Source organism: Alligator mississippiensis, chromosome 2 (genome assembly GCF_030867095.1).
Source record: "Alligator mississippiensis isolate rAllMis1 chromosome 2, rAllMis1, whole genome shotgun sequence".
Classification (NCBI taxonomy): Eukaryota; Metazoa; Chordata; order Crocodylia; family Alligatoridae; genus Alligator; species Alligator mississippiensis.
Genome location: NC_081825.1, coordinates 1,850,102 through 1,864,753, shown reverse-complemented (window position 1 = coordinate 1,864,753; position 14,652 = coordinate 1,850,102).

Genomic DNA, 14,652 nt, shown 5'->3' with positions numbered 1-14,652 from the left:
TCCTTGCGCGTTAACCCTTTGCTGCCGGGCGGGACTGGAGAGCCCCCAACCCGCGCCCCGGCCGCAGTGTCCCCCGAGCGCCCCCCGGGCCCTGCCTCAGTTTCCCAAAGAGCCTGTCGGCCCAGACTGCTTCCCGCCCCGCCGGCCCCAGCTCCCCTCAGGCTCGGGGCTCACCCTCACCCCAACCCGCCCCGCGATACACCGAGTTCGCCACGGCCTGGGGCACGGTTCCCAGCCCGCACACCCCCCCCCCCCCCGTTCTACAGCACGTGTCAGGACACCCCCCCCACCCCGGGGGCAGGACGACGCGGCCCCCCGGGTGCCCCGGCCGCGTGCCGACCTGTGTGCACGGCGCTGCTCGGGGCACGCACGGAGCCGAGGTGCCTGCGCGGGGCGGCGCGTGGAGTGATCCCGGGCAGGGTGGGCGCGGAGCCGGTCCCAATGGCAGAGCACGCGCCCTCCGCTGCGCGGCACGGCCGAGGTGGCGGCCGCAGCGATGCGGCGCACGGCCCGGTAGCGAGCGGGCTCTCCCCGGGGCTCGTGGGCGCCGGTGCAGGGCCCGCTCGGGGGGCGGCGGGGAGGAAGGGGCGGGCGTTCAGATTCTGGCAACCCTTACCGTGAAGAAGTTATTCCTGAATCTGTTCTCCGTCAGTCTGTGGTCATTGCTCCTAGTTACTCCGAGGAGTGCCCTGCTAAACAGAGCACCTTCTATCCCGTGCTACCGGCCCCCTCCCCCCACAGTGAATTTGTAGGCAGCCACAAGATCTCCTCTCAGCACTATCCCATCTCTGGCAAAGGCTGAAGAGATCCAAGTCCCTCAGTCCCTCCTCATAGGGCTTTACCCACAAGCCCCTGACCATGCGAGTGGCTTCTAGATCCTCTCCGTGCTGTCCACATCCCTCTTGAAGTGCGGCGCCCAAAACTGGACGCAGTACTCCAACCGCGGCCTGACCAGTATCGCATAGAGAGGGAGGATCACCTCCCTGGACCCGTTTGGATGGGAAGAGCTCTATTGTGGCTCCACTCGACTTTGAACTGAAATGTAGGATTTAATGTCCAGCGTGCTTTGGACTTCCCTCTCCTTCTCTCTCCTTCTCTTCCTGCTCAATGCATTTCTCCATGGACAGCTCACCGTTTCTGTACAGACTGAAATAAAATTAAGGTATTAAATACATGGGGTTTCTCTTTCTTGCACTATTCATTTTGCCTGCTGTTACCAGATTTGCCCATCACTTTGGAGTGCACTTATTTATTAGGGGCACGTTTCTAGGGTCTGGGTAATTCTATCAATGTACTGCTTGTGTTACTGGTGTTTCTATATGGAGCTGTATCTCTCCCTTCTGCAAGTCCTCACCCGCAGTGGAGCTATCTTGCAGGACTCAGTTTCAGTGGGCCTGGGTTCCTCCAGCCACCAAATCAGTCAAATACACACGCATACACACACACACATCAACGTGACATGCCTGACCCAGCACAGACAGCCTGATACCCTCATATACCAGGAATCAGTTCATTAAGGTTACAACGAACGGCAGTCGGACACAAGCACACAGGTGAACAGAAGACCTCTGAATCCGGCTGGGTGTGCACCTGACACCCTCGTGGGCCAGCATCCAGTTCATCAGGGCACGTCTGAGCCAAACAGGGCCCACCAGCCTGCACGCGCTGATCCATTACGTGTCTCAAACTCAGCACATCACAGTCTTTTGCCCTAACTGTCCTCGTAGTGGTAGCCTCTTGATGAGTGGACCCCACGGTATTTCTGGGCTTCACAGGGATTTTGGCTCAGGTAAAAGAAGTGTTGCTGCAGAGGAAGGGGGGAAGGGAAATAGAGAAGGAAAAGTACACTCAGTTACCACCAGTTTGACGGTACTTTTTATTGCTAAGTATAAGAACTGTATAATGGTACTAATACTAATGGACATGCAAGGGAAAACAAACCAAACAATTACAATGTTACCCTGGTTTAATTGAGTATTTGGGGAAACCTAGCTCAAGCTTAACTGATACAATTTAGGTTCAGAAAGCTATGCCTAGAGAGAAAAAGAAAGAGAGAGAAAGAGAGAAAGACAGAGAGAGCGAGAGCTGGTGTCATAGATAAACAGGTGTAGACTTTAGGGTCAGGTCACTAGAAGCTTTTATTCAGAACCACAGTGTGGGAGACATCTCAGGGTGACATGAACTTACTAAGCACTCTAGAAAGGTTTTTGTCTTTAAACAGAATCATGCAGTTTATTTAAGCTTTTGAACAGCCGTTACACAGGACACGATTGCAAAACTAAAATTCTCTGAGTAAGCAGTTTAAGACAACTGCCAAGCACTCTGTTATTTCAGGAAGAACAGGCACATACTTTTCTGTTCTCTCAAGGCCGCGGTGAGTGAAGCAGTTGCAGGGGAATTACAAAGAAGAAACATTTCCCTTTGTCTGCTCTAACACGCAGAGCCAGCACCGCCTCACTCAGCTGTCACCGTCCTCTTACGACTTGAAGCTTTAGCTTGACCAAAGTTCAAGGCATTCATTTTGTTTAATTCCACCGTCCCCACCCCCTTTGAGACTGCTTAGTCTCACTTTAGGCTTAAACTTTTATTCTCATGAGTCCCTCTATTTTATCTAGTAGCTTTTCATGTTTTCTTTCAATTTGCTCACACTTTTGTAACACCATTCTTCTAGACACTGCGGTGTGTTTTCTTGCTTTGCTAAAGCTTCGCCTGCTGGCTTTTACGCAGCAGAGGATTGGTTGCAATAAGACATAAAACATTATCAGAACTATTAAGACAAGCAATATTCTATACAGGATTTTCTTGCCAAGGGTTCTTAAATCTGGGAACCAGGAGGTTAACCAAGACCACATTCCTTCCATATCCCATCGATTCATTTGGTGAAGTTTGGCAGCTTCTTTTTTAATAATCTCAGCTTGATTTTTCATGGCACTAGAGGCATCAGGTATATATATATACCGCATTTAGACTTTATCAGGGCACATACTCCTCCTTTACTGGCTAGTATACAGTCTAGAGCAAGTCTATTTTGCAAAATCATTTGTCTCATTTCTATCATTTCTTTACTTATTTCACGGAACTCAATGGCAGTGGCATTGGCTATTTTTCCCAAGGATACTGCTGTTGGCTGCAAGAGTAATGCCATGGCACACAAATCGATAAAAATACCAAAATACAAGGGGAAACACAACATACACATATACAAACTTTAAAAAACAATTCCTTATCTTATAGTGAAAGAAAGAGGAAGGGAGAAAAGGTAGAAGAAGAGAAACATATCCAAAGAGGGGAGAGCAAATGCAAGCAAGAGGAAGAGGAAGAAAAGGGGGCTTTCTGCTACATTATTCCCTCTTCTTGACATCAGCCATCAGGGTGATGTCACTAATGTATTTGGGCTAGTATTTTAGCCTCATCTATTCTAGCATGTACTGTGCGTAGGGTGGAAACAAGTCTGCAATACAGGAATATAATTAGGAATGTTAAAATTATCATGAGGATAAACAGCACTGCAATGGGGTGCATAATGAGGTTCAGGATACCAATGGCAGTTGGGGACCAGCCCAGGAGGGTCTCCCAAGGCCTGTAGTGGGTGAGTTTGATTTTGGTGAGTCCCTGGGTAACTTGGTGGTTATTAATTTGGATAATAGTGTAGGTTTTATTGGCTTGGAACTATAATGCTTGTAAGTCCTGTTGGATTGCTGGGTGTGTGATGGCATGTCTGAGGGCTTGGGGGGACATGCCTAAGTAGACTGGGGTAAGTTTAGGTTTGAAGAGGCTGTCCTGTGGGGTGAGGGACTGACGCAGCATGTCTTTTCTTTTATACTGTGTGTCACACCCAGTAATGGATCTGACATTACACAAACAGGTTGTGCTGTAGGTCAGTAAGATTATAAAACTCATTCACGGTGATAGAGGGACATAGGGTGCGGAGGCAGACACATCCAAAACCAGTAGTGAAGACTGAACACTGGGGTCTTTGAACATCACATAGGGCCAGATTGAAAAGTGAGGGTCAAAGCAGAGGGTTTGGGATTGCAACATGAGTTCCTCACAGAGGAAACCGGAGCCAACATCTTCACACTTATTGACAGTAATAGCTTTAAACTGGCCATTGGCTTGCTTTAGAGCTGTCATGGAAACACACACAGCATACTTCTGGGTCAGGTCAGCAGAAGCTTTTATTTAAAAGAAACTACAGCTGTAGGGGGAGTTCCAAAGTGACATGGATTTCCCAAGCACTTGGAAGGGGTCCCCCCCCCAAGAGCAAAATCAGGAGGCTTATATACTTTTTAACAGTCGCTTACAACTCACATGATCATATAGTGAAATTAGCATGAAAAGCGGCTATAATATTACTTCATTATTTCTTTGCTGTAATCAAGATGGGAACTATGGGGGAGGCGAGGTTAATTCACAAACCTCCTTCTTGCACCTGGAAATCTACTTTGTACATACTTTTTTTGCTACCTTCAAGGCCGCGGTGAGCGAAGCAGCTGCAGAGGAGTTACAAAGAACAAACACTTGCCCTTATCTGTTCTACTGTACAGAGCCAGCAATTCTACACAAAGCGGTTATGTCATCTTATAACTAAAATAATTAAAGTTTAAGGCATATATTTTTTCTGATTCCACAGCCCCCCCCTTTGAGACTATTTAGTCTCACTTTAGCCTTAAATTTCCATTCTCATGAGCCCCTCTATTTCATCATGCAGCCTTTCATGTTTTCTTTCAATCTGCTCACACTTTTGTAACACCATTATTCTAGACTCTGCTGTGGGTTTTTTTGCCTTGCTAAAGCTTCTCCTGCTGGCTTTTATGCAGCAGAGGATCAGTTGCACTAAGACATAAAACATTGTCAGAACTATCAAGACAAACAATATTCCATACAGGATTTTCTTGCCAAGGGCCCGGAAATCTGGGAGCCAGGAGGTTAGCCAAGACCACATTTCTTCTAGACCCCAGTCAGTATTTTCTGAGGCCACTTGATGTAGGACCCTTAACTGATTTCGGATTTTGCGAATGTCAGTTTCGATTCGCATGTCCTGATTGACATAGACACAACAGGTGGAGTTTACTAAGGCACATACTCCTCCCTGGGATACCAATAGGTAATCTAGGGCTATGCAGTGTTGTATAGTTACTTGTGAGATCTGGGAGATTTCTTTTTGCAGAGCCTGAATTGCATCCGCAGTGGCATTTCCCATAGCTTCCATTGTGGCTGAAATGTTAATTATGGCTAGTTCCAATTCTCTTACTCCAAGCCACGGTATGAAGGTTCTCACAAATCGATGGAACCCTGTGTTTCTGGTAGCTAAGGGGTTAACCGCCCTTTTCATGTGATGGTTGAAATTTTTTACTTGTTCCAGATACATTGCACTATGCATTTCGAAACCAGGGATAACACGTCCAAGTGTGCATGTCCCCACCCAATTCCAGGGCAAGATTTTATGAGCCCTGTTTCCGCAGAGCCAGTAAAGGGCTGGGGCAGAAAGGGTACTCAAATCTCGACAGTTGTTGTGCCATATCCGGCACTTTCGATTGATATGCATCGTATAAGACGGACCACGTTCAGCTGCTATCCTGCTGGACCGAGATATATTACAAGAAGTAAAATTGGAGTCAATGTAAAATTCCAATCTGTTTGCAATGAGAGCAACATGAGGTTCCTTAGAAAAGTTGTAGACCATGAATCCTGTACAATTGAGAGAGGGTACGTTACCCAACAGGATTCCACTACTGCTATTAGGTCTATAATCTAGAGTAGTTAGGCAATGAGGGTAGTGTCCTACAGGTGTGGCTTTATTATAAGCTCCGGTGTTGTTGGATCTGTAACAGAAAGGCGCCTCTACTCTTGGGGAGATTATCCAGTTAGCAGGGGCGGCCCTCCATTCTTTAGGAGCGGACCGACGGGCAGCTAACGAGTAGTGTCTAACGAAGCCGCCATTTATTGTTCCCCATTGCTGGAGGGATATTGGTACTCCGATCATTGGGATTCCTTGGTGTAGGTGTGCTGGGCTGTGAGAGCATATCCAGCAGTCACTTTTATTTCCAGCTTGAGCCACCGTAAGGGAGATCTGCAAATACAAATTTTTCTCCCACCCCCCTTGGGTGATACTGAGATACCAAAGTGTGATATATAAGGATATTAGTGCCATTTTAGAGACAGGAGGGACAAAGAATCTTAACAACAAACATAACCAGCACCAGTAAGAAAAAGAACGCTACCAGCCAAACCCAGGATGGCAGCCAAAGTCTTTCTTCATCCTCTGGGCTCAAGTTACCTAAAGGACTGATAATGTCGGCTCTTGGTCTTGATCGAGGTGGTGATCTTCCAAATGGGAGCATTCACTTTCTTCGAGGCCGAAGATGATATCTTCATTCTTCAACTGATGAATCTGGCTGGGCTGAGGTGTTGGGTGCAGGGAAGAGGTTACTAGCACTTGCACCGTGATGCTCTTCATTTGCCTGAGTGAAGTCCTGAGGGTCTTTGTCCTTGGCCTCAGGGAAAGATCCCAACCTTGGTTGGAATACAGCTGCTTTGGGGTCCAATGGAGGTGATACCTTCTTGCAGTGCGAGGCGTGAGTCCACGTTTGGTGACCTTGGCAACAAACAGCAGAATTAGTGGTCAGAAGAACCTGGAAAGGTCCTTTCCATCTGGGTTGAAGTGCATTTTTCCGTTGATAGACCTTTACATAGATCCAATCCCCTGGTTCGAGGTTGTGACAGGGAACATCTGGTGGTTGAGGTAAGGCTTCTTGGACCTGTGAATGAACAGACCTGGCATACTTCATTAATGCCTTGCAATAATTTAGTACAGTTTCATCAGTTAATTGTAGGTCTGTTTGGTGAGGGGCAACAGGTGGTGTAGCTGGTATCCTCATGGGTCGTGCCATGAGTATTTCATAAGGGGTTAGGCCATGTTTTCTGTTAACAGTGTTTCTAATGTGCATAAGAGCAATGGGCAGTGCATCAGGCCATTTGAGGCCTGTTTCAGCACAAATCTTCGAAATGCGCGTTTTTAAATCAGAGTTTTTACATTCTACAGCACCACTTGATTGTGGATGATAACTACAGTGTAGGTGTTGCTGTATGTTGAGTGCTTGGCAGATGTTTTTTACTATCTGTCCTGTGAAATGTGTGCCGCGGTCACTATCTATTGTGAGGGGCAATCCAAATCTAGGGATGAATTCTTTGAGCAATTTCTTTGCTACAGTGATGGAATCAGCATGTACGCATGGGTAGGCTTCCACCCATCCAGAGAACACATCAATAATAACAAGAATGTACTCATAAGAACAGCACTTAGGTAGCTGCACGAAATTAATTTGCAGATTCACAAATGGTCCCCATGGAGGGGGATGGGCTGCGGGTGTCGTTTTTACCCGTTGCCCAATGTTGTGAGCTAAGCAGATGGGACAGGAGCTACAGTACTGTTGTGCCATGGAAGGAAAATTTGGGGCAAACCAGTTTCTTTGTACTGTAGCAATCATCCCCCCTTTGCTCGTATGGGCCACAGAGTGGGTTAAACGAGCAAGATGTGGCAAAAGCTCTCTAGGCGCCACCAGGCGGCCGTCCGGGGAGAGCCAGAGAGAGTCGGGGTGCAATGAACATCCTGCACACAGCCAGTCATTTATTTCCTTTATGGGGCCTGATTTTGAAGAAGGGCCAGACTTGAAAGGCTAGCCAAAGGAGACTGGTCTGCTGAAAAACAAACAAGAACAGAGTTAGGAGCCTGTGGGCCAGAAAGGGCCGCATTTCTGGCAGAACAGTCTGCCAGATCATTTCCTCGTGTGACATCATCAAAGGGTTTCTCATGAGCTTTACATTTAACAATAGCAATAGCAAGAGGCAATTGAACAGCTTCTAAGAGCGCTTTTACATAACAACCATGACTGATTTGGGTCCCTGATGAAGTGAGGAACCCTCTTTGTTTCCAGATTTGTCCAAAATCATGAACAACACCAAAAGCATAGTTAGAGTCAGTATAAATGGTTGTGGTTTGATTTTTTGCAAGAATGCAAGCATGTGTTAAAGCAATGAGTTCAGCAACTTGAGCAGAGCGAGCTTGGGGTAAAGCATAGGCTTCCAAAACAGCATACTGAGTGCATACTGCATATCCCGCAACTAATTTGCCTGCATCATTTCTAAGACAGGAACCATCAACAAACAAAACAAGGTCAGAGTTCGGGATAGGAATGTCCTTGAGGTCAGTTTGAGGGGTTAACAATTGAGTTGTGATAGACAGGCAATCATGAGGCTCACCATCAGAGGCAATAGGCAGAAGTGACGCAGGATTCAGAATTGAACAGCGATTTAAGGTTACATTTGCAGCTGACAGTAGAAGTTTCTCATATTTAGTAAGACGGGAATTGGAAATGTGCTGAGTTTTGCCCTTGAGCAGAAGGGCCATCACAGCATGTGGAACTGCAACGGTTAAAGAGTGTCCCAAAACTAGAGAATCTGCCTTTTCAACCAACAAGGCAGCAGCTGCAACTGAACGGAGGCAAGGAGGAAGTCCCGCAGCTACGGGATCAAGGGCAGAGCTGTAATACGCAATTGGGCGATGCTTTTCACCATGCAGCTGAGTGAGTACTCCTAAAGCGATTCCTTCCCGTTCATGATGAAACAAGGTAAAGGGTTTCTTATAATTAGGAAGTCCAAGAGCGGGAGCAAGAGTGAGGGCTTGCTTAAGGGCCACAAATGCTTGTTCGGCTTCAGGAGTCCAAGGGAGGGGTTCGGGGGTGGTATCATGAGTGAATGCTTGCAAGGGTTTTGCAAAAGCAGCATAACCCAGGATCCACTGTTTACAATAACCCGTTGCACCTAAGAATCCCCTCATCTGTTTTCTAGTCATAGGTTTGGGAATGTTGAGGATAGCTTTAACTCTACTAGGGGAAAGGTGTCGTTCTCCTGCTGAGATATCATGCCCTAAATAATGTACCTTAGACTTGCAGAGCTGCAATTTAGATTTTGAGGCCTTGTGGCCTTTCTGAGCTAAAGCTGTGAGGAGTGTCAAAGTATCTTTCTTACAGGCCTCCAAAGTGGGTAAGGCTAACAATAGATCATCAACGTACTGAACAAGGGTGGACCCCCCTTTGAACGTGATAGGATCCAAATCTTTTTTTAGAATCTGGGAAAACAGGGTTGGGGACTCTGTATATCCCTGAGGGAGTCTTGTCCAGGTATATTGAAATCCCTGATAAGTAAATGCAAACAGATGCTGGCTATCCTTATGAACGGGGATAGAGAAAAAAGCAGAACAAAGATCCACTACTGTGAACTATGTAGCATCTGAAGGGATACAGGAAAGAATAGTTGCAGGGTTAGGGACCACGGGGAAAGTGGGTAACACAGCGGCATTTACAGCTCAAAGATCTTGCACAAAGCGATACGTATCTTTACCAGGTTTTTTGACAGGTAGGATAGGTGTGTTGCAAGGGGAGCGTGTTGGGTCAATAATCCCTTGCTCAAGGAGTGAGGAAACGACAGGCTTGATCCCTTCCTCAGCTTTCTTTGAGATGGGGTACTGCGGGACACAAGGAAGTGGCTTGACAGGGTTCAGGGTGATATGCACTGGTTCAGCACTCAGCATGTGCCCCGCTTCATTCGCATGGGTGGACCACAGCTGTGGAGGTACTCGTGCCAACAGTTCCTCTTGCAAGTAGGAAGTGTCAGGATCAGAGTACTCCTGGGTTAGCAAAGCCACAAGCTCGGTTTCCCTCTGTTCCGGTACCTCAAGGTAAACACCATCTGGGCTGCAATAAATCACGCATCCCAGTTTACACAGCAAATCCTTTCCAAGAAGGTTGACAGGTGCACAGGGGCTAAGAAGAAAGGCATGATTTTCAGACAAGAAAATAGAAATGATTTCAGATTTTCAGACAAGAGCCAATAGAAATGGAGACAGGTTCAGAAACGGGATGTAGGATAGGTTGTCTGCCTATACCGACAGCATTTACAGTTTCAGGAGAATAAGATAGAAAAGGAAACTCAGCAGCCTTTAGCGTGGAGCGGGACGCTCCGGTGTCGACAAGACAGGAGACAGGTTTACCAGAAATAAGGCATTCAACAAACGGACCAGATTGGTCAGTAGCAAGCAAAGGAGCGATGATGTCACTGTCCCTCAGGCTGTCCTATTCAACACTGGGAAAATTGACAGGAAGTGGAGGTGGGGGCTGGGGTCTGGGTCCTTGGCCGGGGCGGTTGGGGCATTCTGATTTCCAATGTCCTTCTTGCTTGCAATAATGACATTGGTTCCCATAGCCTGGGTTTTGTGGGCTCAAGGATCTATCTCTTCCCCTGAATCTACCCGGTCCTCCCCTTCCCCGTCCTCGTCCCCTTCCTCTACCTGGACCCTGCAACTGAGAAATCTGTAAGGCCATTAACTTAAACTCGGCATTGTCTTTAGACCGTTCCAATTTGTTATGAAAATGGTTAGCGGCAGCAAGGACTTCAGTCAAATCTTTAGTTTCCCAGCCAATAATTACTGTTTGAATTTTCTCAGCAATTTTAGGGTTAAGTCCCTGGACGAATGCTGCCACTATTGCTTGTTTAGCATTTCTGACCGGGTCATCCATTCCTGAGTATCGTTCAAATGCCTGTTTGAGGCGTTCTAAATAGTCACTGGGGTGTTCATTTTTGTTTTGTTTACAGGTATTTATTTTGGTCCAGTCTGCCTTTTTTGGGCAAATTGTGAGAACTGCCTGAACCAAAGCATTTCTCTTGTCAATAAAGTCTTGGCCAATCCCTGGGTTTTGATCTGGCCAAGTACAAGCAGCGTACAGATGTAGCATAGTTTCCTTGGGCAAAATGGATCGCATGAGCTGATTAATGTCAGCCCATGTTGGATTATAACAATTTATAACAGTCTGCAATTCTTCCTGAAATTTTTCTGTTTCTTCCCTGATTTTTGGGAACTTTTGAGTTAAATTGTAGAGATCACCTGGAGTCCAGGGTGCATGCACAGTTACTATATTTTGTCCATCGGTGCCAATGCCTGGCATTTGTCTTAGGGGGTAAACTTGTGCAGTTCAGGATCTCAGACTGATGGAAGATCTTTCCATGCCTATTCCCATTCTTCTAAATACACCTGTGGTGGGTTGTGACCCAGGAGTAAATTGCCACACTGGTGATGATTGAGTGGCAGATATAGTGGATGAGTCCGGACTATTAAGCTCCGTGGATGGATTTACTGAAGGAGCTTCAGCTAATGGGTCACTAGCTTGGGCTGCAGCCTGATGTTGAACCGGTTGTTGCTGATGTGGGAGTCCCAGGAGAGCAGGGTTCGAACAAAGGTCAAGGATATCCTCTGCTGGCTCCAGTGGTGGGGGCGCCCCGGGCAATGCTGGATACATCAGAGCAGTGGCCAGCGTGTAATTTGGGGGAGCAGCCAATTTCTCCCGAACAGCTTTTAACTGCTGTTTTAATTTTTCTTGAGAGTCTTTTAGGCTCCTAGTTTGAGATTCTGTCCACCTTTTGGACATTTCATCATACCAATAAAAGAATGCGTCCCACTGGTTTTGTGGTGTTTTGGATCCACGGGACTCTAACACCCCTCTCAAGTGCACTATTTTATCCTGATCAAATGTTCCTTCCTGTGGAAAATGCTTCACAGGATCATCCCTAGCATACCAGTTCCACTTATCCAGGTACTTGCAAGTCTCGGGAGAATAGCGTGTGTACATAAAGTACGCCCGAGTCCCCTTAGGGGGGACAGGAACTTGTTTAGACTGACTTGTTCCCATTTTCAGTCACACAGGGAGATGTAGGAGAGGCTTATTTAGGATGTCCGGGGCGCTCAGTGCCTTGCCCAGCAGTTTTTCACTGCCCAGACAAAAGGCTTCTGACCTGACACTGGCTCATAAAATGGAAATGGGGAGGGAAACACTAGAGGGATCCTTTCACTCCTGCTCTCGGCAGAAGCTACTGGGACAAGGGGTTTGGAAAAGACAAAATCACTCAGACACCCTGTCCACTGGGTCACGAGGTTCCAGTTGGGCCCCCTTGCTTTCAAAACTGCCCTGTCAGGCAGAATTGGGGCGGCTGAACCCAACCGTAGTCTCAGTCCTGGTCAGTGGCTCATATTTCTAAATACACACACATGCACATTTATTCAGTCAGCCAGACCTCCTACCCCACACCGCCTTAGTTAATTAACTACAAGCCCGATGTGCTGTTGGATGAAGGTGCCTCAAACAGTTTCTCCCTAAATAAAATGTACGTTACCAGACACAAAATGGGATCCTTTACCAGACAGAAAATTTTAGCCAGCAGTAAGGTTCAGACTGACCTTTTTTAACAAGGTTCAGATCCAGTTACCACGGCCAAGTTGGGAGCCTACGGGCAGTCCTCCTCCGAAACCCCAATAGAGATTTTGAATTAGGTCTCTTACCTCTCAAGTTTGGCGCCTCGGGGTTTGGGGGGGGAGGGGGCAGCCTGCGGTCCTCCTTCCTCAGCCTGTGTTCTGGATCCGAGTCACGGCACCAGGAATTGTCGTGGAAACACACACAGCATACTTCTGGGTCAGGTCAGCAGAAGTTTTTATTTAAAAGAAACTACAGCTGTAGGGGGAGTTCCAAAGTGACATGGATTTCCCAAGCACTTGGAAGGGGTCCCCCCCCAAGAGCAAAATCAGGAGGCTTATATACTTTTTAACAGTCGCTTACAACTCATATGATCATATAGTGAAATTAGCATGAAAAGCGGCTATAATATTACTTCATTATTTCTTTGACGTAATCAGGATGGGAACTATGGGGGAGGCAAGGTTAGTTCACAAACTTCCTTCTTGCACCTGGAAATCTACTTTGTACATACTTTTTTTGCTACCTTCAAGGCCGCGGTGAGCGAAGCAGTTGCAGAAGAGTTACAAAGAACGAACACTTGCCCTTATCTGTTCTACTGTACAGAGCCAGCAATTCTACACAAAGCGGTTATGTCATCTTATAACTAAAATAATCAAAGTTTAAGGCATATATTTTTTTCTGATTCCACAGAGCCCAATGTTTGCCTGTCCATGGGATCATGAAAGTATCATTGATACGGTTTCCCAATGTTATGATTGGGAATACTTGATTTATTTTCCCACTAACCGCCCCCATGATTATAAGATTGATCGACTACAAATTTGGATCCAACCTGAATTGTATTAGCTGGTTAGAAGGGGTTAACCATGCAGGCTGCTTGGTTTCCTTTATTAGCAGGTTTTGTACTTCTATGGGAATGTGTCCTTCCATGCCTTGAAGTCTGATACCCTTAATTATGTCTAGGTACCATACCTGGGCCTGGGTACACATGAGGGCAAGAGAGACGTTTTTGCCCCGGGGCTATGACCTCTTCAGTCAGGGTCTGCGCGTTCTGACAAGCCACTTGAGTCATCCACTGCACGAGGGAGGCAATAGAAACACTTAGCTGGGTGGAGGTTTCAAAATTGTCCCTTGTAGGCTCGTCCAAATTGGCAAAGCAGATTTCCAACTGTTGCCAACTTGTTCCGGAGCACCTCTGTGTTGATGGTATTTGGTACACCAGTGCCAGTCCCAGTTGCTTCCAGTATGGTGTCTAGTGATTGTCGGTGTTGTGGGCCAATGGATCCAGAGCTGTTGAAGGGCTCCTGCTGGATCCATGGCTGCCAGCCAGCATTCAGAGGGATAACATCATTGCCACACTGTGGATAGAGTTGGGTGATACTCTGGGCTTGCGGATTAATAGTGACATGCCATAAAGACTGTGTTATGTCAGTTAATAAAGGTTTGCTAATGTCTTGTCTCACCACAAAGGGTCTGATTTCGTGTTTGTGTGCTTCCTCGTGTAGTATGATTTCTGTGGTTAGAGCTGGGAGGTCTGTGGAAGCAGAAACTCTCCACCTTCCAGAACTGGATAGGGAAAAACTGTATACTAGGTGCCACAGCTGGACAGAGGGCATTGCTCAGGGCAGCTGGTGGCATTGAGGGTAATGTTTGTGGGTCCAGGGTTTGGGCGGGTAAGGTCGACAGGTAGCTGTCCTTGAGGAGAGGTGATGATTATTCGTGCTGGGAGATCTGGGTTAGTACTATTACTTCCCCAGCACACCTGGATGGTGTGTTCCCCAGCAGACAGGCAGCTGGAGAGGTGCCATGCTATACAGGAGCAAGTGGGAGGTGGTGGTGAAGGTGGCAGGGTTGTAGATGCTATGGGGGTAGGTGCAGGTTTTGGTGGGTGAACCAGTCTGAAGATGAGAGAGTGCCCAGTGCACCCTACTAATCCATCCCGCATCCACCCTACTATTCCCCGTCGCCTTGCTGGGAAGGAAATCCTGGTGGATCTCCAGACCTTGTCACCCCGGTAATCTCAGATTTCCCTGCTGGGGTTTAGTCCTACATGGACACTTTCCGCGTGGGGATTACACCTGGGCTTAAGGAAGATGATAGGGTTAAAGGGATCCTGCAGGCTGACTTCACTCATACCATTTCGAATTTGCCAATGCTGGGCAGCCCAGAGTCGGCATCCTTTTGGCTGGGGAGAGGGCACTGTGAGTCTTGGATGCCTTCAAGGCTGTTGTCACTGTGCGGACTGGGCCCCGATCCCGCCCTCGTCGCCATGCGTGGCAGTGATTCCGATCCCATTCTGGCCGCCATGGGCAAGCCGGGAGCGAACCGGGGTTGTACCGGACCCGTC